The sequence below is a fragment of the Periplaneta americana genome, chromosome 17, assembly GCF_040183065.1.
Source record: "Periplaneta americana isolate PAMFEO1 chromosome 17, P.americana_PAMFEO1_priV1, whole genome shotgun sequence".
Taxonomy (NCBI): domain Eukaryota; kingdom Metazoa; phylum Arthropoda; class Insecta; order Blattodea; family Blattidae; genus Periplaneta; species Periplaneta americana.
In genome coordinates this window covers 101,464,610-101,488,466 of record NC_091133.1, presented here as the reverse complement: position 1 = coordinate 101,488,466, position 23,857 = coordinate 101,464,610, and the positions used below count along the sequence as shown (strand labels likewise).

The 23,857-nt window shown below is 36.0% G+C and overlaps 1 protein-coding gene across 3 annotated transcripts in view; it reads right to left on the bottom strand.

The window, feature by feature from the left end:
• The window catches only part of Cpr (Cytochrome P450 reductase), a 155,703-nt gene that overhangs the window by 69,803 nt on the left and 62,043 nt on the right, over window positions 1-23,857 (bottom strand). Inside the window, exon 1 of one of the 3 annotated variants that reach the window (XM_069815972.1) lies at window positions 6,310-6,448. The exons of the other annotated variants lie outside the window; for them this stretch is intronic. The gene's annotated coding sequence lies outside the window, so the exon portion shown is untranslated. Of the gene's footprint in view, window positions 1-6,309; window positions 6,449-23,857 lie in introns of those variants that run through there. 3 annotated transcript variants of the gene reach the window in all.

The following is a 23,857-nucleotide window of genomic DNA, read 5'->3' as shown; positions in this document are numbered from 1 at the left end:
ATCTTCTCTACGAAATTTAAACTTAAAATAAAATATCTACTGAAAACAGAAAGAGGAGAAGTTTTAAGCTGGTCGAACAGAAAGAATCTAATTACATACTTTTCATACTGGACTCACGAGGTATACAGAACATACCATTGTAGTAAGCCAACTTTAACGGTATTACCCATAATTGTATTAGCTGCATTTTATTGTAAGAGTAGGGTTTATATTCTTACATGGAATATTTGCCATACTCGTAAACACGGCTCGCGTCCACACCTGTGGAGTAACGGTCAGCGCGTCTGGCCGCGAAACCAGATGGCCCGGGTTCGAATCCCGGTCGGGGCAAGTTATCTGGTTGAGGTTTTTTCCGGGGTTTTCCCTCAACCCAATACGAGCAAATGCTGGGTAACTTTCGGTGTTGGACCCCGGACTCATTTCACCGGCATTATCACCTTCATATCATTCAGATGCTAAATAACCTAGATGTTGATACAGCGTCGTAAAATAACCCAATTAAAAAAAACACGGCTCGCCCAATTAAAACTAAATTTAATCGCTGAAACAAGAAACAGCACAGTAAATTAACAGCCGTAGAAATTTATGAAGATACTACCGATTGACTGAATTTCCTCACGCCAATCTACTACAGTAGATTTTTAATTCGAACTTTAAAGAGAATTAAAAAAAATCATTTGGAATTAACCAGCAATTTTTTGAAGAAAAAAAATTAAAATATTATACACTAGTAAACAGTAATGAGTATGCACTGTGCTTTTACCTCAACTGTTGACATGTTTTACCCATATGCACACAAAACTTGGGCTACAAATAGAAAACATTTCAACTTCCTTTGCTGTCGTTAATCTTGTGTATTATATATACTCCACGCTTCGACATTGTGAATGCAGAAGAGCCAGTAACACACAACTTTCGTACGTATAAGGCTGGTTACAATATCAAAGCTCTTTGACAAGATTTTTCATAAAATATATACGAATACTCATAAAATATGTGGCAGTGTAATGGGTTTTCTTTTATAAAAGTTTCTTTGGTAAAAGTTTTTTTATAAAATGTTAAGTGCATCTTGTTATCTTTTACAAAAGATTTGCCTAGCTTGAAACTAATATGGCAGAACGTAAATATAGTTGGACGTTTACTACGGCCAGAATGCTGATATGAGAATATGAAGCAAATGAAATGTTATAAAACACAAAACATAGACAACAAAAACATAAATAAAAGACGGTAACTGTACAGACTATAACTGCTGATACACAAGTGTGGACAAACTGAAAATTATCTTCATTCTCAAATAATTTATATAACTCTTTAAATCCTCGCACTGTACCTTTTGAGTTTTCATGGATACTTTTCTTATCACATCTTGCAATCTACGGTTTAACCCCAGACGTTTCCTTTCCTGTTACGTTTTTTTTTAGCAATATGCATATTGTAATATTTTGAATCTGCAATAAAAATGATTTTATTTCATTTAACTATGCACTGAGGCTGATTCTTTTCCCTTAATTTTAAATTATCTTTGATAAGATATTTTATATAGGGCCTAATATACTCAAAATCCTACCTTTGATAAACGTCTTTGATAAAATATTTCATCATATCCTTCGTCATAGAACTATGATCAGCCTAAAATGAATATTTCCACAAATTCGTTCTCTTCAAAGTTATTGATTGGCGAGTAAGAGGGGACATACATATACCTGTAAACAATACCGTTGGACATCCCGCCCGTTACTCTTATCTTTGGTCAGTCACTAGATAACGGTACGAAATCTGTTAACAATAGCAATGACCTTTATCACTTCCACTACCTGTCGATCATTATGAAGCTTAAGGACAGAATTTGAATTCTTGGAATAATTAACAGTTAAGAGTGATAGAATTGTAGAATTCCCGATAGGATACATTTTTATTGAAACCAATGAAGTCCTGGCTTCGAATTATCCAAATGTAAACTTCAAAAATTCGAATTAAGTGTGAATTTTTAACATTGATTTAAATACGGATTTCAAGGGGAATAAACATTTATTCGAATTATCCAATAATTCAACCTATCCACTGTTGAATTAACCAATCTGTACTGTAGTAATAGTAGCAGCAGCAGCAGCAGCAGGAACAGTTTATTTAAGGACGATTTCATCTGCACAAATTATTCAGCGTCGAAGATCAGTGTGGGCGAGAAATGGCTGGCAGATTTTCCCTGGAACCCTGAGGTAAATTTACGACAGGGAACCCATAGCTTCATTGCCCTCATGCTAAAAACGTTATCACCCTTTAAAATTTCGTGAGTTTTTTTTTTCAACGAACTGCACACCTCTGACCGTTTCACGAAAGACACTTATGGATATTTCTAGTTTTTTTATAGCTTCACATAAAAAGATTTGATTTGAGGATATGAACAACAAATACTTTTTTTTAATAATCTCATTTCAGTAACTCTTGAAGTATTTCAATCAGCGATGCATAATTTCTGTCCAATCTGTTCACAACAGAAGCAAAACTTTAAAAAAGTTTGGCATAGTATATTGTTTATGCCTTAAATTTAATTAACTTACTTGTTTTGTATTATACATATAGCTCAACTTATGAATGATCGTTTGCGTTTGTAAATTTAATAATCTGATTGGCTATATATTGTATACTTTTAGTAGAGCCATCGATGTAGCTCAGTTGGCAGACTCGCTGGGCTGCTGATCCGGAGCTGTGTTCGGGTTTGGGTTGAATCCCCCTTTGGTTTCTTCCGAGGTTTTCCACAGCCGTGTGTCTGAAGCCGGATGGTCTATGGCGAGTCCTCGGCATCAACCTCTTTGATTTGATTACCCGCCTTTGAGTTGATTACCTGCTTGGGTTTTTCCGAGGTTTCCCCAACCAAAAGGCAAATGCCGGGTAATATTTTGGCGAATCCTCGGACCTCACCTCATCTCACTACATCTCGCCAAAATATTGTAAAAAATTGCACAAAATTGTAAAAATTGTAGAAAATTACTAAATTGTAAAACTGTAAAAATTTGTAAAAATTGTAATTGTAATATTGTAAAATTTTGACTTGTTCCACATCCTAAAGCTTCATTGCCCATGTAAGATCTATGGAATAAATTAAATGAATGAATGAATGAATGAATGAATGAATGAATGAATGACGTGTACCACAGTATGTTACTAAGGATTTTCCTGTTTAAAAGGATCATTTCTTTAACGAACAATTTTCCCATTTGATACTAACCTGTCCAAGTTAGGAAACAGGATTCGGATATTTTCCGTATATTCTATGTACAGCATGAACCATACATGTGACATGTATTATTTTTGCATAGCTTACAGAAAGATCTTTGGATTTTTTTTTATGTTTGCGCACATAATTCTATTTATGTCCATACATTCAACTTTGTTAGGCAGTAAATTATTTAGTTAGCATTTTAAATAATTAATTTGTATATTTTTATTTGTATAATATTTTGAAAAGTAGATTAAAATTAATAACTTTGTGGCATGATAATAGAAAAAATATGCACTGTGGAAAAGTGTGAATTATGTGTTTATGAAATATTTTCAGATGTTTATTTAAATGCAAAAACATGTTGTTTTTATTGTAAAATAAGATTCGGTTTAAACATTCAGGAAGGTAGTGCAGAATTTTTAATTCGGCAGTGTCTGTGTTCGCATAAAATATTTATTTACATAAGAATCCTCTCCTTAGAATTAACAGTACCGATGACGACACGCTGATCTGAATCATGTTTTATTTGGTACGCTCGTACTCGCAGTCTAGGTGGGAGACACCACTGGTGGTCTGCACTTTGATCTGTTTCCATCGCGGCGTGCAAAATGACGTGTCGAAGTTCTGACGTCAGCTAGGAATGAGGAGACTAACCTTTGTGTTTTCACGCACATTTACAAGATGTGTATTATTTGTTTTCCTATAGTTTACATACATAATATCAGTTATTCGCCATAAATTACCTGAGCATTAGTTTGTATAAATATGAAAGATTTCCCCATAATTATGTACTTACTGCAATTTGACATTTTAACTATTACGTATTTCATTGCTACCTAATCCAGCGAAAAAGTTTCTGTTCGGTTATGTAACTGCTACGAAAAACAGTCTATTTTTCATCGCCGTACCAATACTAGTTGTTCTACCTTGATACAGCCTCACGTGGAGAAAAAGAACGATGACAGTGAATAATTTTGAAAGCATGTGAAACTATTTAGTACCCTAACTTGTTTACCATAGCCAAAAAAAGAGATTAGCAGTTCTGTTTGAAAATTTTCTTACAGAACTGTGTTCATATTTTAAATCCCGAAACAAATACGAGCCATCGATGCAGCTCAGTCTGCTAAGGCGCTTGCCTGACGATCCGGAGTTGCGCTCGGGCGCGGGTTCGATTCCCTCTGGGGCTGATTACCTGGTTGGGATTTTTCCAAAGTTTTCCCCAACCGTAAAGCAAATGTGAGGTAATCTTTGGCGAATCCTCGGCCTCATCTCGCCAAATATAATCTCGCTATCACCAATAATCCCATCGACGCTAAATAACCTCGTAGATGATACAGTGTCGTTAAATAACCAAGTAAAAAAATAAATATGAGTAATTCAGTTTCGAACGTTTTAAATTAAAAATGCACAAAAAATAACATTGGATTCTTATGACTTTTGCAATCATAATTATTACAGAAGTTGCTTTAATAACAGACAGAAAATTCTGGATTTATACGTTTATTCAGTTATTTCTCACACGCGGAACTTCATGAAAGCTGAAGCAAAACAATTATCGATGCAGACTTGCATAACCGACATGAGCAAAGCTTGCGAAGTGAATAATTAGTATTTATTTTAGTATTTATTTATTTAACCTGGTAGAGATAAGGCCATCAGGCCTTCTCTGCCCCTCTACCAGGGGCCATGAACCATGACAATGTGTATGATAGTTTATCCCTTCACCACTTCACTGGATGGTCAGTGTTCTACGACATAGGCCTATCTATCGTTAAGGTTTGGTTCGATTAATTGTCTTAATTCTGTTGCAGGCATTCTCATTACTTGATTATGCCATTTTTTCTGTAACGTATGTGATATTCACTAGTGTTCTCTAACCGAGAAGTCTGCCATGAGTCTTATGAGATATCTCTACAATCTCTATTTTTTTTTACTTTTACTGTTATCAAAGTTTTGTTTCAGGTCCACAAAACATATAGACTACAGCTCTAATCCCTCACTTTGTTAATTAGGTGCATAAATTTAAGTTCAGTTTCTTTTTTCATTGGAATATAATTGGGAAATTCTAGTTTAAATAATTAAGAATATTAATTTGTTCTAATAATAATAATAATAATAATAATAATAATAATAATAATAATAATAATAATAATTGTATGGGGCAGAAACATGGACATTACGACGAAGTGAAGAGAAGCGAATAGAAGAGTTTGAAATGTGGATATGGAGAAGAATGGAACGTGTGAAGTGAACAGATAGAATAAGAAATGGAGCAGTGTTGGAAAGAGTGGGTGAAGAAAGAATAATGCTGAAACTGATCAGGAAGAGGAAAGACTGGCTGAGAAGAAACTGCCTACTGAAGGATGCGCTGGAAGGAATGGTGAACGGGAGAAGAGTTCGGGGCAGAAAATATATCAGATCATAGACAACATTAAGATATATGGATCATATGAGGAAATAAAAAGGAAGGCAGAAGATAGAAAATATTGGAGAAAGTTGGGTTTGCAGTGAAAGACCTGCCCTTGGGCAGAACACTAAATGAATAATAATAATAATAATAATAATAATAATAATAATAATAATAATAATAATGGCATGATGGCACGATAGCCCATGGTAAGCCAAGGCCAGATGCTAGCCTCACGTCCACATGACTCAACAGAGGTGAACGATCATCCAACCACAACAGAAGTATCGTGTAGTTAGTAACCAGCCTTTATAGCTGATTTTCGTGACCGGATTTTGCTATCTATCGTAGCTCTCCAAATTCATCACGATCCTAGGTAGATACTGGTCCCACACACTGGCCGAAATTTCATGAAAAAACTTCCGTGAGGACTCGAACCAGCGTGCATTCCGTAACGCGAATCCTATGCAGGTTGCCTTGCATCACGACGCTATGGCGCGATAATTTGTTAATAATGCGTCATCCTTTGATTTGTTCCATTTGACATATTAATGAACGTTAATATAATGGGATCAGTAGCACATTTCTATAACTGGAAAAACTTATGCCAACGAACGTAAACTTAATTAAGTATCTATTGGTTCCCATTTCTTTTGCAAGATGTGGAAATATTTCCTACCTCTGAGATAATTATGAAGACTTCGGAAGACAGAAACACTGTTGTTCACTTCGAGGAATCTCCAATTACGACTGACGAACTTTGTTTAACAAGATCTACATCTAGTACAGTGACGATACACTATCATAATTTAAAACCGCTGTTTTAATCTCAAATTACGTAGATGGAGATAGCATTTTCACTTCGTTTTTAACATACAACACTCGAAATCTTGTTGATTTCCCTGCCCCCTTTTTTTATCTTATCAAAGATAACAGACCTGGGTTTGAAACAAATTACAATCAGTTGTAACGTCAACGCAATTGTTTAAGCATTTTGCGTGTATGTAAAGAGCTGCGATACGTGTCCATAGGCCATGGCAGGCTTACCCAATCGCGGACCCGTCAGCTGTATTGTCTGTTACGAAGCAATCACGTGTTTTAAACAAGTGAAAGTTAATGATGTGTCATTAGCGAAAATAATCACACGCATACGTATGTCTCTCATGCTGCAACAGTCATAAAGTAGTATAATACCTAGTAGTAGGTTATTTTACGACGCTGTATCAACAGCTCAGGTTATTTATCATCAGAATGAGATGGTGATAATGTGGGTGAAATGAATCCGAGGTCCAGCACCGATAGTTACCAGCATTTGCTCATATTGGGTTAAGGGAAAACCGCGGAAAAACCTCAACTAGGTAACTTGCCCCGACCGGGATTTGAATCCGGGCCACCTGGTTTCGCGACCAGACGCGCTAACCGTTACTCCACAGGTGTAGGAACAGTCATCAATCTGAACGCATTCTAGACTAGACAAATATTTTCTTTTTGATGTGTAAATGAATACATAAACAGAGCGGATGATTTCAGTGATTCGACAGAACAAAAGTTCATACAAAGGCATAGGCTATTTTCTGCCAAGCCTCACTTTTCGCTTTCAACATAGATCCGTTTGTTTGTTTATTCTCAATAATTGGGATAAACTGCGAAATTATTTTCAGCAGAAGGCTTCTCTCAAACGAAGAGAAATTAGTCCACGATTTCATTTCGTTTCAATGTTTTCCATTTCACAACAGCAATACCAATACGCCGCTTCACGCTACTGTGATACAGACGATGGAAAGAAGCATAAATTAAACCTGAGAGAATAGAAAGACTTCTATCTTCTCTGAATCAAACCACGGAAACAAGCGAGAATTGCAATTGTCAGAGTTCAGAAAACAGAATTGAGCCTGTACTTGGTTACAGATTATGGTTAAACTCTAGAATCTCTGGTCCTAACAAAGAGTTAACAAACAGAATGTTAAAATGTGAAATGTAAAGTTGACGAAACGCAATATTTTTAACAGCAATTTATAATTTTAACTTACAATGAATTAACGGTATGTTAGGTGCATTTTAACAAAGATTGAAGAAACCGGGCCAATATCTCAAGAATTAAAGAAGGGAAGCAAACAGTAAGGTAACATAAAGTTTTGGGCAGAAAGAAGAAAAAGTTTGAAACCATGAAATAATAAATCAACTGGGAATTAAAATAAACAATCTTCCCAAAAAACGTATTTTCAAACAATTCCTTGAACACCGGGAATTTTGTAAAACTCTGTATTCTAAAGGAAGTTGGTTGAAAGTTATTAAAAAATGGTTAATCCCTTTCGTTCCATAAGTTACTGAGTCATGTTGAGGGGGGAAAAAATAATTTTCTTTTTGTGTTATTAAATAAATATGTATATCTTTATTAAACTGAAATATAATATTGCTATGAATTAAGTTGTTAATAACTTTGTACATGAAAATAGCAGCACCTGATTTGATAATTAATTCAACTGGTAGAAAGAAAGTGTGATAAGCGCCCACTTACTGTAGGGACATAATTGGTATGATTGTAATTAATGTTTAGACATTATTAATACTGTAGATCTAAAATGTATTCCACCCTCATAACTCGTGCAGACTTGACCTAAAATTTATAATTTGAATCATGTATGTACTGAGGTAATGACTAAAGGATTATCTGTCAAAGTCCAAAGGCAGGTCATCGCACTGGCCACGGCGTGGGTACGCCATCGAGTAGACGCGAATCACGCGGACTTCAAAGGTCACCGTAGTGTCATTGGTGCGAGCCGATAAAACCGTGTGCGGCGATCGTTGGAGAATCATTATTATTATTATTATTATTATTATTATTATTATTATTATTATTATTATTATTATTATTATTATTATTATTATAGCTCTGCAATCAGCAGAAGTGTTGGGGAGGGCGACGAGTGGCTCACGTGGCAACGAATAATCATAATGATCTTCATTTCACTTGTACTACGCCTTGTATTTAAAGATTGATTAATAAACTTAAGTATTGGCAGCCGTTGGTTGTTTAAAGGACTCAGGTCTTTTACTAACTAACCCACCTACTCTAATAGAAGTTATTCCAACAAACTTCATCACAAAAGAAAATGGATATACAGTAGATACATAGTTGTGTTATACAGAGTGTTTCAAAAATACGGGGCATAATTTCAGGTATGTATTTCCCACATGTAGACAATCAAAATAGTTCATTACAACATGTGTCCGGAAATGCTTCATTTCCGAGTTATGGCCTTCACAACATTGAAATTCACCGGAACGTTTTTCTTTCCGCAGGTCGTTGTCATTACAGAAGACGTTCAAAATGTCCACCTCCTGCTTGAATACAGACCTCACATCGATGTCTCATTGACCTGCGAACACGATCCCAAACTCCAGGAGTATTGTGTATGTCCTCAGAACATGCCACAATTCGATTCCGAAGGGATTCCAAATCAGGCACCGGAGACGAATAAGCCAATGATTTTAAATGGTCCCACAAGTAGAAATCGAGAGGGTTCAGATCAGGTGAGCGTGGAGGCCAAGCAACTGGGCCACCTCTACCTATACATCGATCAGGAAACCTTCGATCCAAGTACCGGCGAGCCGTACGACTGAAGTGTGCAGGAGCGCCATCATGCAAGAAGTGAATGTGTTGACGATTGATCAGTGGAGTGTCTTCTAAAACATGAGGTATGGTGTTTTCCAGGAAGTTTGTGTATGCCTGCCCCGTAAGTCTGTTTACAAGTACATGGGGTCCAACTAATCGATCACCAATGATACCGGCCCACATGTTGAGGGAGAACCGCACCTGGTGATGAGATGGAACAGTTGCACGTGGGTTTTCATACGCCCATACATGCTGATTGTGGAAATTTGTTATGCCATCTCGTGTGAACTGTGCTTCATCTGTAAATAATGCTAAGGCAGGAAAGTTCGGATTTACACCACACTGCTGCAAGAACCACTGACAGAACCTAACTCGTGCAGGGTAATCTGCTGGTGACAGGGCCTGTACACGTTGCAAATGATAAGGCTACAATTGATACTCTTTCAACAGTCTCCAGACAGTCGTATGAGGAACATTGACTTGCAACGTTACCCTTCGTGTGCTGATAGACGGAGTCATGTTCACAGCCTCCAGAATCTCCTCCTGTACTTCTGGAGTTGTAGATCTTGGTCGTCCCCTTTCCAAACCAGGAGAGTTAAATTTTCCATACTCGCACAGACGGTAATGGAGTCGTACAAATGTCTTCCGATCTGGACATTGTCGCTGTGGGTACCTCTCCTGGTACAAACGACGAGCCAGCGCAGCATTGCCGTCCGCCTTACCGTACATGAAGTGTATCTCTGCCAGCTCTTGATTTGAATATATGTCGCACAGTCTAACACCTACACAACGCTGAATGTAACCTTCGCCTCGGAATGAACTGTCAGAGTGCCCTCGTAATGTCTCCTTTGACGGCAACGACCTGCGGAAAGAAAAACGTTCCGGTGAATTTCAATGTTGTGAAGGCCATAACCCGGAAATAAAGCATTTCCGGACACATGTTGTAATGAACTATTTTGATTGTCTACATGTGGGAAATACATACCTGAAATTATGCCCCGTATTTTTAAACACCCTGTATATTAAAACAGTTCGTACAAAACAGAGTGACCTACACAGAATTATATGAGATAATCTGCAATATCAGTAGAGCCTACATGTTACGACCTTGCTCCCCCCCCCCTCAATTGACTTGTCAGACCATTTACACTTCATCACAGCGTTTATATTACGCAAGCCTGAGATACGAGCTACATAGAACGTTCAGCTTTGTTCATACAACGCGTTAAGATTCACTCCAGTATACGAGTAAAATACCGAAATGCCAGCTCTACCCCTCAAGCACGTTTCGAATTGCATTCGCAACATGACTACAGACCGGAATAGAATGAACAATGGCCTCAAATTTACGAGTGGTTTTATTGTTCTTCCCCCTAAACGTGGGCGTGCATTTTTCTGCCAGGTAACACAGTCAACCTGGAGTACAGTATGTTCAATGAACTGGCATTCTGCCATATGAGAAGACTGGAACTCAACCGAAACAGAGCAATGATACTTGAACTGTTCATTATTTTATTTAACGACTAGCCGTACCCGTGCGCTCCGCTGCACCTGTTAGAAATAAGTATAAAGTAATTACATAATTAAAATAGGACGTTTGATCCAGGGAACAACTTTTACAACAGCGCAAGATAATCTGCTTCGCTCATTACCCAATTTTTTTTTTTTTGCATTGCATTTATTGCATATATATTTTATGTATTTTAACACGATTCAATTGAGCATAGTTAAAATTTGAATTATAAAATAATGGATTGCTAAGCTAACGTACTATTACTGCATACTAAATCAATACACTCTCGTTGTTCGTTAATTCTCTGAGATTAAAATGAGTGTACATAAATATTATTTTAAGAAATACAGAAAACGAATGTACAAAATAGCCTATCAAATTTTCTGTGCATAAGAAGCTATTTTAATCTTACCTGTCCTCGATTTACTCAGAAGTTACTGTAATAACATTATAGCATTATGTCCATCTAGAGAAACTACACTTTCCAATGGTGAAATAATAATTAATTATACAAATCGGTTAATTTAGCTTCTGATTTCATACAAACACAGAAACATTATCTGTAGGCTATGTTTAATAGCTTTCGATTGTTGTTGTCCAAGGCCCCTTATAGACGAAGTCATTTGTTCTTTATTCATTTCACCGCCTTAGATGGCGTTATTTTAATTTTAAAACTCATTTATCTCATTAAATATCAGTCCTATCAAAATTTTGTAAAGAATAAAACTTATCGGAAATCATTTTTAAAGAAACTTTTGTTATGTAACATTTTTCACAAAAATCAATAATAAGCGAGATATTTCGATTTATTTAATTCAGGCCCCCTTATAACCCCCCTTTTAAATAAAGTATTTTGAATGCCATATAGCCTAAAATCTAAGTTACAAGGAACTTAATTTATATTCCAATTTTCATATAAATCGGTTCAGCCATTATCGCGTGAAAAGGTAACAAACCTATAGACAGACATACAAACAAAAATTTCAAAAATGCGATTTTCGGTTTCAGGATGGTTAATTATATATGTTGGGACCAATTATTTTTGGAAAATCGAAAATTACCAGAAAAATTTCGGCTACAGATTTATTATTAGTATAGATGATTTCAACTCGAATGTTATTTTTAATTACTATCAATGCTCTTTATCACCTACCCTGTTCAACATCTACTTGGAGGATGAAGAATAAAGCGTATAAGATTTGCTTATGACATGGCGTTGTTAGCGGAAGAGGAGATGATACTAAGGGATATTCTACTAGAGCTAAATGACAGCAGTATGGAATGAAGATAAATGCCAACAAGACGAAGATCACGGTCATAGGAAGGAGAGTAAAGAATTATTGCGAATTCTAAATGAGGCAGTAGAGCAAGTGGACAGCTTCATATACTTGGGGTGTACTTTAAGCAGTAACATGAGCGGCTACCAAGAAGTCAAAAGGAGAATAGCAATGGCAAAGAAAGCCTTTAATAGAAAAAGGAGTATCTTCTGCGGACCTCTGGAGAAAGAACTAAGGAAGAGACTAGTGAAGTGCTTTGTGTGGAGTGTAGCATTGTTATGGGACAGGAACATGGGCATTACGACGAAGTGAAGAGAAACAACAAGAAGCATTTGAAATGTGGATATGGACAAGGATGGTATGTGTGAAATGGACAGACAATAAGAAACGAAGCTGTGTTAGAAAGAGTGGGTGAAGAAAGAATGATGCTGAAACTGATCAGAAAGAAGAAAAGGTATTGGCTGGATCACTGGTTGAGAAAAAACTGCCTTCTGAAGGTTGCAGTGGAAGCTGGAAGAAGTGGTGAACAGGAGAATAGCTCGTGGTAGAAGAAGATATCAGATAACGACATTAAGATAACTTATAGGAATCATATGAGGAGACAAAGAGGAAGGCAGAAAATAGGAAAGACTGGAGAATGCTGGGTTTGCAGTGAAAGATCTGCCCTTGGGCAGAACGCTATGGATGAATGAATCAATGAGATAACCAGAGGTGACATGGCCAGTATATTAATTTTAGTGAAGTCTTTGCATTTGATGCTGTGAATAGTGGCGTCATTTAAGGGAGTTGAAAAGATTAAAAGAAAAATAATAATTGAGTAGTAATACAATACTAGAGAAAAATGTGACGGCTGTACTTTTAATATTAAAATATGGGCCATCGAAGTAGCTCAGGTGGCAGCGCGTTTGCCTGTTGATTCGGAGTTGCACTCGGGCGATTTCCGCTTGGGCTGATTACCTGGTTGGGTTTTTCCTAGGAGAATGTCAGGTAATCATCTCGTCATTATCTATCACATAGTGGTTATGTGTACAAAAATCAAGGACTTAGCTTGAAAAATGTAAAAAAAAAAATAAAAATTTCACCCATCACTCCCCTTAAGTTGCCTGTGTGGCGCAGTCGGTATAGTGCTGTTGTGCCCGAGGTTGCGGGTTCGAGCCCAGCCCAGGCCGATGACATTTAAATGTGCGTCAGGCTCGTGTCTGTAGATTTGCTGGCATGTAAAAGAACTGCGGGACAAAATTCCGGCACACCGGCGACGCTGATATAATCTCGGCAGTTGCGGCGTCGTTAAATAAAATAATTTAATTAATTTAATAATTGCTTTAAAGGATATATTTACATATTTTTCTAATCATTATCGCTCATGTCAGAAATAATAAAAAGGCAATTGACTATTTCGAATACACCGCCATTTTGTCAGTTTTTCCTCTTAAGACCTTCAGAATGAAAGTTACGGTGTTTTGTGTGCGTTCTTCCCGGATGTAGGCTAATATGACTCCGCTCTGGCATGGTCATCACATCACACAGTCACGGCTGTAATTATTCTTCTTCTTTTTGACGGCTTGGACTATTTAATCCGTTCCGGCTCCATGTATGGTCTGTCCAGGCTTTTTCCGCCTTGGTATTTTAGACATTCTATCTATGTATAATTTCTGTTTTTCTTGCATCTATGTATAATTTCTGTTTTTCTTGCATGCGTTATATTTTCACTTAGGCCGGGATTACGATCGACGTTCGTTTGCTTTACGTTACGTTGAGTTCATCTGTACGTTGAATTTCTATCGAACGTTCAGAGGCTATGTTTTATGATCGACGTTCGTGACAACTATCACGCTCTGCCGGCCATAATGAGTACTGAAATGCACATGTCAGTCAGTCAGCTGATTACGATAAATATTGAATTTTATGGTAACTTTGAGACAAATAAAATAGGCCTACCGGTATTACAAAAATATTTTACGACAGAATAATATAGAATAATAATAATAATAATAATAATAATAATAATAATAATAATAATAATAATAATAATAATAAAAGCATATACTAGGTAAGACTGTTGTACCTTGAAACACTTTTCACATTTTTTTTTTAATTTTGAGAAATGACATTTTTTAAATGAAAAAAGTTTGAAATAATTATTGAAGTTTCCTTTACAACTTCCTGTATGTATTTTCGTGTTTTACAGATCTATTAAGAATGGAAAAAATAAAATGAAGGGATATGTAATGTGTTCGAAGGTACAACAGGTTCATGTACCTTGGAATATACCCTTTTGTAAGTTGGAACACATGGAATATAGGTGGGAATACTCGTATAGCTGTAAAAACTGACAATCACATTTAAAATGTATTTACAATCATAAACCAGAGTAGGCTTCTCTGATTGACATTTTATTTCTTGGTTTTGTATTAGAAAACATGTATCAATGAACGAAATGTTTACTTCTGGTACTAAAAAAATTGTTTCGTCCACAGAACTCACACTTTGCAATAAATCAAACCGAAATTACGACCAGAGCTACTGAGCGACTTTCTCTACAATCTACTTCAGTTTGAGTCCTCTAGGTAGCAGCAAAAATAAAAAAAAAATGTTCAGTTTTCCCTACTAAATAGCTGGACTAGTGCGAATTACGAATGTATTATTTGTGAGGTAAAAGCTCCTTTATTTCGGGTCAAAATAAAATAACGTATCTAAAATAATGTAAATAAATTATTAAAAGATAAAAAAAAATAAGTTCAACCAAGGCTCGAACCAGAGCCCATCTACACCACAACCAGTCTCTTGACCATTACGCTACGGAGAGATACGAAATACAATTATTGTTGAATTAGGTGTTATGAAGGCTTTCATGTTTGTCGCCTATAATGTTTAATTTTAAACAAAATGTGTTTTATGCCATATAGAGGAAATATATTCATGTGACGTGACATATTCAATCAAAGATCGTTTCTCGTATTATGTCATTTTTAATTAATATGATTTTATTTAATATTTCAGAGCAATATGGCGCATCTACAACGAAAGAAGAGGTGAAAACATATGAAGGGCTTCTGATTCGTGATTGGTTGACGTTCAGCTTACGTTTCTTTGCGTTTGTGAAAGCTTGACCTTGGCAATGTTGAAACAACGCCGTCATGCGTTCGTTCATTCTAACGTTGATCGTAATGAAATACACGGACCATGCATTTGTCGAACTTCTACGTACTTCACCGCAACGTAACGTAACGCAAACGAACGTCGATCGTAATCCCGGCCTTAGCTGGTACAGTAGAACCTTTATTATCCGTCATAATGCAGAGGAGGGGATTAGCGTTCAATCGAAAAAGACAGATAAGCCGTTTTGTTTGTTCTTTGAAAGGAGTTTGTCACTTTTTTCTGAACTGTACTAAGGCCTACCAGCAATTTTTTTCTGATGTTCATTCTAATTCTTCGAAGTAAAACAATGTCCGAGAATGAAGTGTCATCTTTTTACCCCAAAACCCCCACAAGAGTCTCAGCTGATCGAAGTGAGGTTTGTAGTGCAAGTAGTGCAACTCATGATTCTGGTACAGTCTCTTCTTTCTTTCCACTACCGTCATTACCACTCATACTTCTAGCCTCACATGCAGGTCGAATTTTAACTCTGTTTTCGTAATTAATTTGGGGGGAACAGTGAGAAGATTGTTGGATAATCCGATGATCAGTTAATGGAGATTCTATTGTATTATTTTATAATTCTTGTCTCCCAGTTGTGGATCTAAGGAATTTCATTTCTCCAGCTTGTATTATGAAAATAAATGTCTGCCGTTGTGGAGTATTAGCATGTCTGATCGTAAAACTATCGGGCTCGGGTTTAAATCCCGGTTGGGGCAAGTTACCTGGTTGAGGTTTTTTTCCGAGGTTTCCCCCTAATCCAATAAGAGCAAATGTTGTGTAGGCGCTGGACTCTGGACTCATTTCGCTGTCATTATCACCTTCATTTCACTTAGACGCTAGAAAATCATCGCAGTTAATAAAGCGTCATAAAATAAACCAATTAAAAGAAATAAACGTCTTTGATGCATGTGTAAGGGTAAGTATTGCCATAGATTTATATAAATCTGTTATGTAGTCTTTCCCAACCTACACAAATGTAATAATAATAATAATAATAATAATAATAATAATAATAATAATTAGGGCTAGGATTTTGATGAAATTGCATCTTTTTTCTAGTAAGCCAGAAACTTGCTGCTTTAGTATTTCTATGTTATGTGATAATCTGAATATTTTAAAACATATTTGTTAGGGCATTTTTTTTTGCATTTTTGATCTCTTACAACTCATAAGAGCATTTTTTGTTTTATTCGGTCATTTCTGGGGTATTTTCATTTAATTTTGGCCGTAAATTCCCATTATTAATGTAAAATATTATTTATTTCCTTTGATATTTTCTCTACATATTTTTTTCCAATTAATACCCATTATTTTGTATATTATTTTAATCGTGTTTTACACAAATATTGTCATTTTAACGTAGTACACCCCCACGTAATGGATCAGTCCAACCACTTCTTCAATATAGACTCCTCTATACCTGCTAGTTCCGGATAGTGGCCTTGTGGTGGACTACTTGGAACTACATCAGGTAAAATAATTCATTAAAGTGTACTACTTAGAAAAATTATGTAAAATTAAATAAACTTGAATGTTGGTACTAGAATTTAATTTAATTACTGATCTAAATATTAATATTCCTACTAAGCCAATTATGTAAGATCAATTTTTAGGGCATTTTTGAAAGATTTTTAGTTCATAAATGCATTGTTTTTAGGACATTTTTTCATGATTTATAGGTCATCAAAATCCTAGCCCTAATAATAATAATAATAATAATAATAATAATAATAATATGTAATGTTTTCTTTGTGCTTGTCGGGGTTTACCGTTAAACAATTTTTTTTAGCTTTTCACTCTCAAATTTGCCTGACATCTAGGCTTCACACAGAACATTGCATAGGCAACGGACTTACTATCCAAACCTTATCGGAGCTCAAACCTCCGACGCTTCTTCTCAACATTGAAGCTGGTATATCTTGGGTCGCTGCGTTCATGGCGACCATAAAAATAGGACTATTTACCTCTTTTATTAACGTTAATTAAAACCACAAACAAAATCGTCATAATATTTCAAAATAAAGGCGAAATAGACTTCATTTTTTTTTTATTTGTACGTTTCCTGAAGCTAAGTAGACTATCTAAAATAAAAGATTGTAAACGAACAAATATGAGTCATTTATTTTAGAAGATTAGATATAACAGCGAAAACACCATATTTCATTACAGGAAAAACAATTTATTTCAAGAAACAAATTCACACTGTGGCAAATAAAAAACACAAAAATGTCGCAAGAATCAAGATACTCCATATAGCAGCAGGTATGGAAAAGCAAGCAAGGTCGTTGGTTGGCCAGTTACGATTTACGCATGTTTTACAGTCATGTGTTCAACTCAGAGAATAATTTTGTCTGTTCTCACACTTTCCTATTATTATTCGGTTGGGAAGCTTTTATCATCCAGTCTGCTGTCAAAAAATCTGAAAGTTAGAATTTATAAAACAATTATATTACCGGTTGTTCTTTATGGTTGTGAAACTTGGACTCTCACTTTGAGAGAGGAACATAGGTTAAGGGTGTCTGAGAATAAGGTGCTTAGGAAAATATTTGGGGCTAAGAGGGATGAAGTTACAGGAGAATGGAGAAAGTTACACAACACAGAACTGCAAGCATTGTATTCTTCAGCTGACATAATTAGGAACATTAAATCCAGACGTTTGAGATGGGCAGGACATGTAGCACGTATGGGCGAATGCAGAAATGCATATAGAGTGTTAGTTGGGAGGCCGGAGGGAAAAAGACCTTTAGGGAGGCCGAGACGTAGATGGGAAGATAATATTAAAATGGATTTGAGGGAGGTGGGATATGATGATAGAGAATGAATTAATCTTGCTCAGGATAGGGACCAATGGCGGGCTTATGTGACGGCGGCAATGAACCTCCGGGTTCCTTAAAAGCCAGTAAGTAAGTAAGTTCTCACACTTTTGGGCTGGAAAATCCACAACTCATTCACTAATTGCCGAAGGGAAAAATATTCACTTTCCTTCTCCCGGAAACGAACCCGAATCGCACTGTGTCGGTAACTACTGTAATAGTGCTAGTTATCACTTAACAGTAAGTACTAAAACCGCAGTTTCCATCGTTCACAAAAGTAATTTGTAGCAACGAGCGAAAGCTGATTAAGATTCAGGGTTTCTCTCTAGAAACTCACTGACCTTCAGATATTAAAGTCATTAACATTATCTCAAATAACGATGAATAGGCATAAAAGATATCGTCTTTAGAAACGTGTAAAGTGACCTACACATTTTCAGAACGTTACAATGCATTTTAACAAAATGACTTACCACATCTGTGAGTGCATACGTAGAAAATTACTGAGAATGTTGTGTCTCCAAACTCTCTCTTCTTGTGCTCAGCGTGCAAGCGAGTCCCACGATTTAAAATGCCTCGCGACGTTCTGCTTAATAGGTTTTTACATAAAGAGTGGAACCGACACAGAATACCAGAGTAATTACATAATGAAATTATTGTTATCTTAGTCAAGGCAACAATAACAATATCCGCAACCATGCAACTCATCCTGTGTGGGGGCCATAATCGCTTCTTTAAAAATAACTTCAAGTTCACCAGAACAAAACTCGCACTGCAGCACTGCGAGCGGAAAGACGCCAGTCCTTATTTGATCATGCGAATACTTGCTTATTTCTCTGCCTGTACGACAAATGGATTTTACTACCCTTCAACTGACGCCGTTCATAAAGACAAACAAAAGGTAGGCCTCCTTAACGGAGCCTTGAAGCCAATAGGAATATCGGAAGGTTCGTGATCTCCAAGCCCGTAAGCCAAATGACACAACTCTGAAATTCAGTTTCATTGAAATCTAAATAATTTTAAGGGAAAAAGTGTCAGGTCATTCGAGGAAATCCCTATGATTGTGTGTAACAACTATACAGAAATTAGGGTAATGGATAATAGTACATTATGCAACGAGCCTATAATGATAGTAATTAAGACGCAAGTATGGTTATTTATGAAACGAGCGCAAGCGAGTTTCATAATATTCATACGAGCGTCTTAATTACCATTGTAGGCAAGTTTCATACGACTTTTTATGCTCGATCATATTTCTAACTTGAAATTATTCAGATGTATACATTTTATTTGTATCTGACAAGATCGGAAGTGACCTTGTTCTAGGTCGTGAATTGTGAGATGTGCGCAGACGCGAAAGTATTGATTTTTTCCGAGGAACAATAATGTCATTGACCTTGATGTAATCCCGTTAAACTTGATATAACCTTGATTATTGAATTCGACATTGAAAAACGAGATGACAAATTGAATTTATTTGAATATTATTTACAATTAACGCTAATTATTATAGTAACAGAACATAACCTTCTGCGACAGTATTGGATTTCCAGCCTCCGTGACTTTTTGCTAATTCTCTTTCGATTGCATATCCGAGAATAATCGATACTTGCGGTTTTATAACGGTACAAAGCTGAGTTGTCATTGGCTGAACACATGTACTTTAATGACATACATTAAAGGACTGCTACCAGGTGTACAATTACTACATGTCGACATGGTCGAGCATAAATAAATACAATTTGCTGTAAGATTTAAGTGTGAATAATTAATGGAATGAAATAAGCTGTGAATAATAATAATAATAATAATAATAATAATAATAATAATAATAATAATAAACTCTCAAATAATGATGAGAATAATAATAATAATAATAATAATAATAATAATAATGCATTAAAACAGAATACATTGTTAAGAAACAAGTAATGAACTGTTTTTCAGCCACAGACAATTATTAAGAATTAATTAGCCACCCTACCCAATTATCTCCTGGCCTAGTTGCCTCATAAGTTGTGTCTTCTTGATATCATTTGTGAGGTTCAGACCTGTCTTCAGACAGTTGACTAAACAAAACAACTGGTACACTGTATATAGTCACTATAGACGAGAATTTCATGCACTATAAAATCCCAAAATATGCATGCATTCACGCGCTATCAAACTATGAAACATGCACGATGAAGCGAAAAATACATTAAAATATGCACTTTCATTTTTGTTCCAAATGTCTTATTTCACTTCACTTTCTTTTGCACAGTTAGCAACCTAACAATTTTCCTAAATTGGTTTCTGTAAGGTTCCTGCGCTTGTCAGTCAATATGTTTTTTGTAGGCAGTTAATGACCTCTCTACATCGCAAGAAATTATGGATGCAAACTTGAATGAACACATTGTGACAATGTCAGGTCAAATTCTTCATTCAAGTTTTCGCCACAAATAAAATGAGCGGTACCGCCCTGCGGCTACTGCGAGCTCAGGTATTTACAATGTTGCCATACCGCAATTTCAAGACACCGCATGCTTGACTTTGTCTTGCTTCTTAGAAATGTATTTTTCTCCAAAAGTATTGCCTCCAAATTGGGTGCGGCCTATACTCGGGCAAATACGGTGTTAATGACGAGACACAAACTCTGTCATCCGCGTGGCGTGTCGATCTCCTGACGATGGTTCGGTTCCAGTATTACACGAACAGGGAACGTAGTAGCACCACAGTCTAGTATATACAGTCACGAAGCTCAGTACATAGGGAATATGCATCCATAGATAGTTGCTAACCACTAGGATCGCTATTATCGCCTCATCACATACAATGTGAAACAGTACCGGCACAGTCTATTGTTACTAGTACCCTCATCAACTCAAGCTTGCGCTGCAAGCATCATCAAGAGTAGCTGGAAATTTTATTTTTGCACGATTGTGTTTTCTGTTGTATAATGTATGGGTATTTACATATTGTTATTAGGCCTTAAAAGTTAGAATTCCCACACAGAAACTTGTTGCTAGGGAAGCTGTTCTTCATAACACAAAACTATACTGAAATAGACCCATTACAGTGCACTTATTGTTACTTAGTTACCATTACTGTATAGTTTTGCGAAGGCTTTGGAATAATATTGTTCTAAATTTTCAATGCAAAATATAGGCCTACCTATTGTATTTGCAATTTTAAAAATATGATCATGTAAAAAGAAATGTTGTTCACGTTTGTGAAATGCATTACAAAATCTCGGAAAATGAAAACTCGCTTTGCTTGTTTTTCAAACTTTTGCTCCATTTTGCAAAAAGCATTTCCCAACTTTGTATCGTAATATACTATTCTACACTACAAATCACTTTAAATTTTTTTTTGCACACTTCAACCGTACGATTGCCTTCTGATAATAAAACCTTGATAGCCCTCATTAAATGATTTATTACAGTTTTCCCTATCTGAAATAATAACTAACTCATTATATAAACCTCTTTATCACTCTTCATAACACACTTCCGATCTTTCGTTGATATATCTGCTATCCCTTTTCTTCATCTATGCTTGTAACAGTCCATTTTATTAGTCTTAGTATTCTGTCATATTTATCAATGACTATCCTAGGCCTGGGCGTAAATAACTCGATTGAGTCACTGCAGACCACCCTTTAACTCCCACCTTCCCCAGCTGAGACAATAATGTTTCGGTACGGTATGGGCAGGCATGAAGGTCAGTGACGGATTGTATCAGTGGGCATCATAGCTTTTACGAACTTTCGGCTCTAGCTGGTCGCTTAAATTCCACCACTGATGCACAGAGCCTTACTCTGCGTTTGTTTATAAGGCGGTGTCAGCGAAAAGGACATGGGCGGGGATTTGTGCGTCCCTTTCACTTCCCCTCTTATGCCTACTGTAATTTTCTTATTTTACCATATTAATCTGTTAATAAAATCCCTCTATTTAATAATAATAATAATAATAATAATAATAATAATAATAATAATAAAAACAACAACAATCAACTTTGGTTTACCCTATGAGAGTCCTAGCCTTCCTAATAAATGTTTCCCTACTCTTCTCTATACAATAATAATAATAATAATAATAATAATAATAATAATAATAATAATAATAATAATAATTTGCTTGTGTCAGACATGAACAATAACATGTGAAATGACACGTATTTTCTCATTAGAATTTATAGCTTACACAGTATGTATAAAAACTATTTTTAAGTAGCTGTATCAAAACATGTTATGTATATTCATTTTTTGAACTGTCATTTTTACACTCTACGTCAACCAGCATTGCGATGCACAATCATCACTCAAGTTCTCTCCTAAAGATTTCGCTGCCAAAAGCCATCCTCTCTCTCACACACACACACACACACACACACACACACACACACACACACACACACAAACACGTCTCACGAGAAGTCTGCAGACGCTCAAGGACATCCAGACGCGCTGGAGAAAACTGACCTGATCACAGACTGAGTTAACTCTGAGGTGGCTGTACTCGTGTCATCGTAAACTCGCGATTGCTTCCTTACTGATATAGTCCTTTACAATAAACGTAAAGCATGCGCTCTGGAATTTACTTCCTTATTACGTAATTAAGTAGTGCTGGAAAAATACATTTCGAAACGTTAACAGCAGTAGAGACCGGTGAATGAAATCCTCGGTTACGCTTTGTGTAACTGGTTTAGTACTGTAGTACCTCACATAGAATGTTTATTATTCATTCATTCATAGCCTTCTGCCCAAGGGCAGATCTTTCACTGCAAACCCAACTATCTCCAGTTCAAGATATTATTATTATTATTATTATTATTATTATTATTATTATTAGTCTATTATTATTATCGGTATTACTGTCGTTTGTTTAGTCAACTGTCCGAAGACAGGTATGAACATCATAAGTGATACCAATAAGGAATCACTCATGAGTAGGGAAAGGAAATTCATGCATTTGCATATTATCGTTCTCTATTGTTGTGTGAATATGCTGAAAGATTATCTAAATGAATCACAAATTTTTGAATACAATGATATTACTTTTATTCTGCATAAAAGTGCATATTTTACCTTTATTTATAAAAGCATCATATTGCAACATTTATGCAGGGAAAATGCATATTATGTATGTTTATTTGTCTTTCCCCCATTTTTAAAAGTGTGTAACCTCGTAAACACGACTAATTTACGTTTATGAATTTTTAACGTAACGATGACGCCCTCATAGGGAGCCTCTCAAGTTAGCAATTGGTATTCCTTTACTGCAGTCTTTAGCAGATTTGGATAGAACAATATCCAATTTCATATCAGTTCCAGGAAATGTTGGAGATAAAGTGAACGAGAAAACAGCAAATATTCTCTCCAAAAACCCTGGCTTTTATCAACTTAAAGAAATTCAAGATATTCTCGAAGGAAAAACACCCCAAAAACCAACAAAATTTTCTATAGAATAGCTCACAGCTTTTGTGCAAGCTCCTCTTACTTCTTGTGACGTAGAACGAAGTTTTTCGAGCTATAAAGCTATGCTGAGACAGGCGAAGAATGATAACAGAAAACACACGTCACTGCTTAGTTGTGAACTGTAACAGCAAAAAATGGAGCATTCAGCAGTGAGGCAAGCACTTCAAAATCCATAGACTGAACGTAAGTTACCTATACCTTATCATTCTGTTAAAATAATCTCAGACTGATAGTGATAATGCATATTTTGTAGCATATTTATCTATTTTTACGGCATAAATGCATACATATTCTTCACGTTTTTAGGGCATGAACTTCCTTTCCCTGCTCATGAGGCAACTAGGCCAGGAGATGATGGGGTAGGGTGTTATTACTATAGTATTATTATTATTATTATTATTATTATTATTAT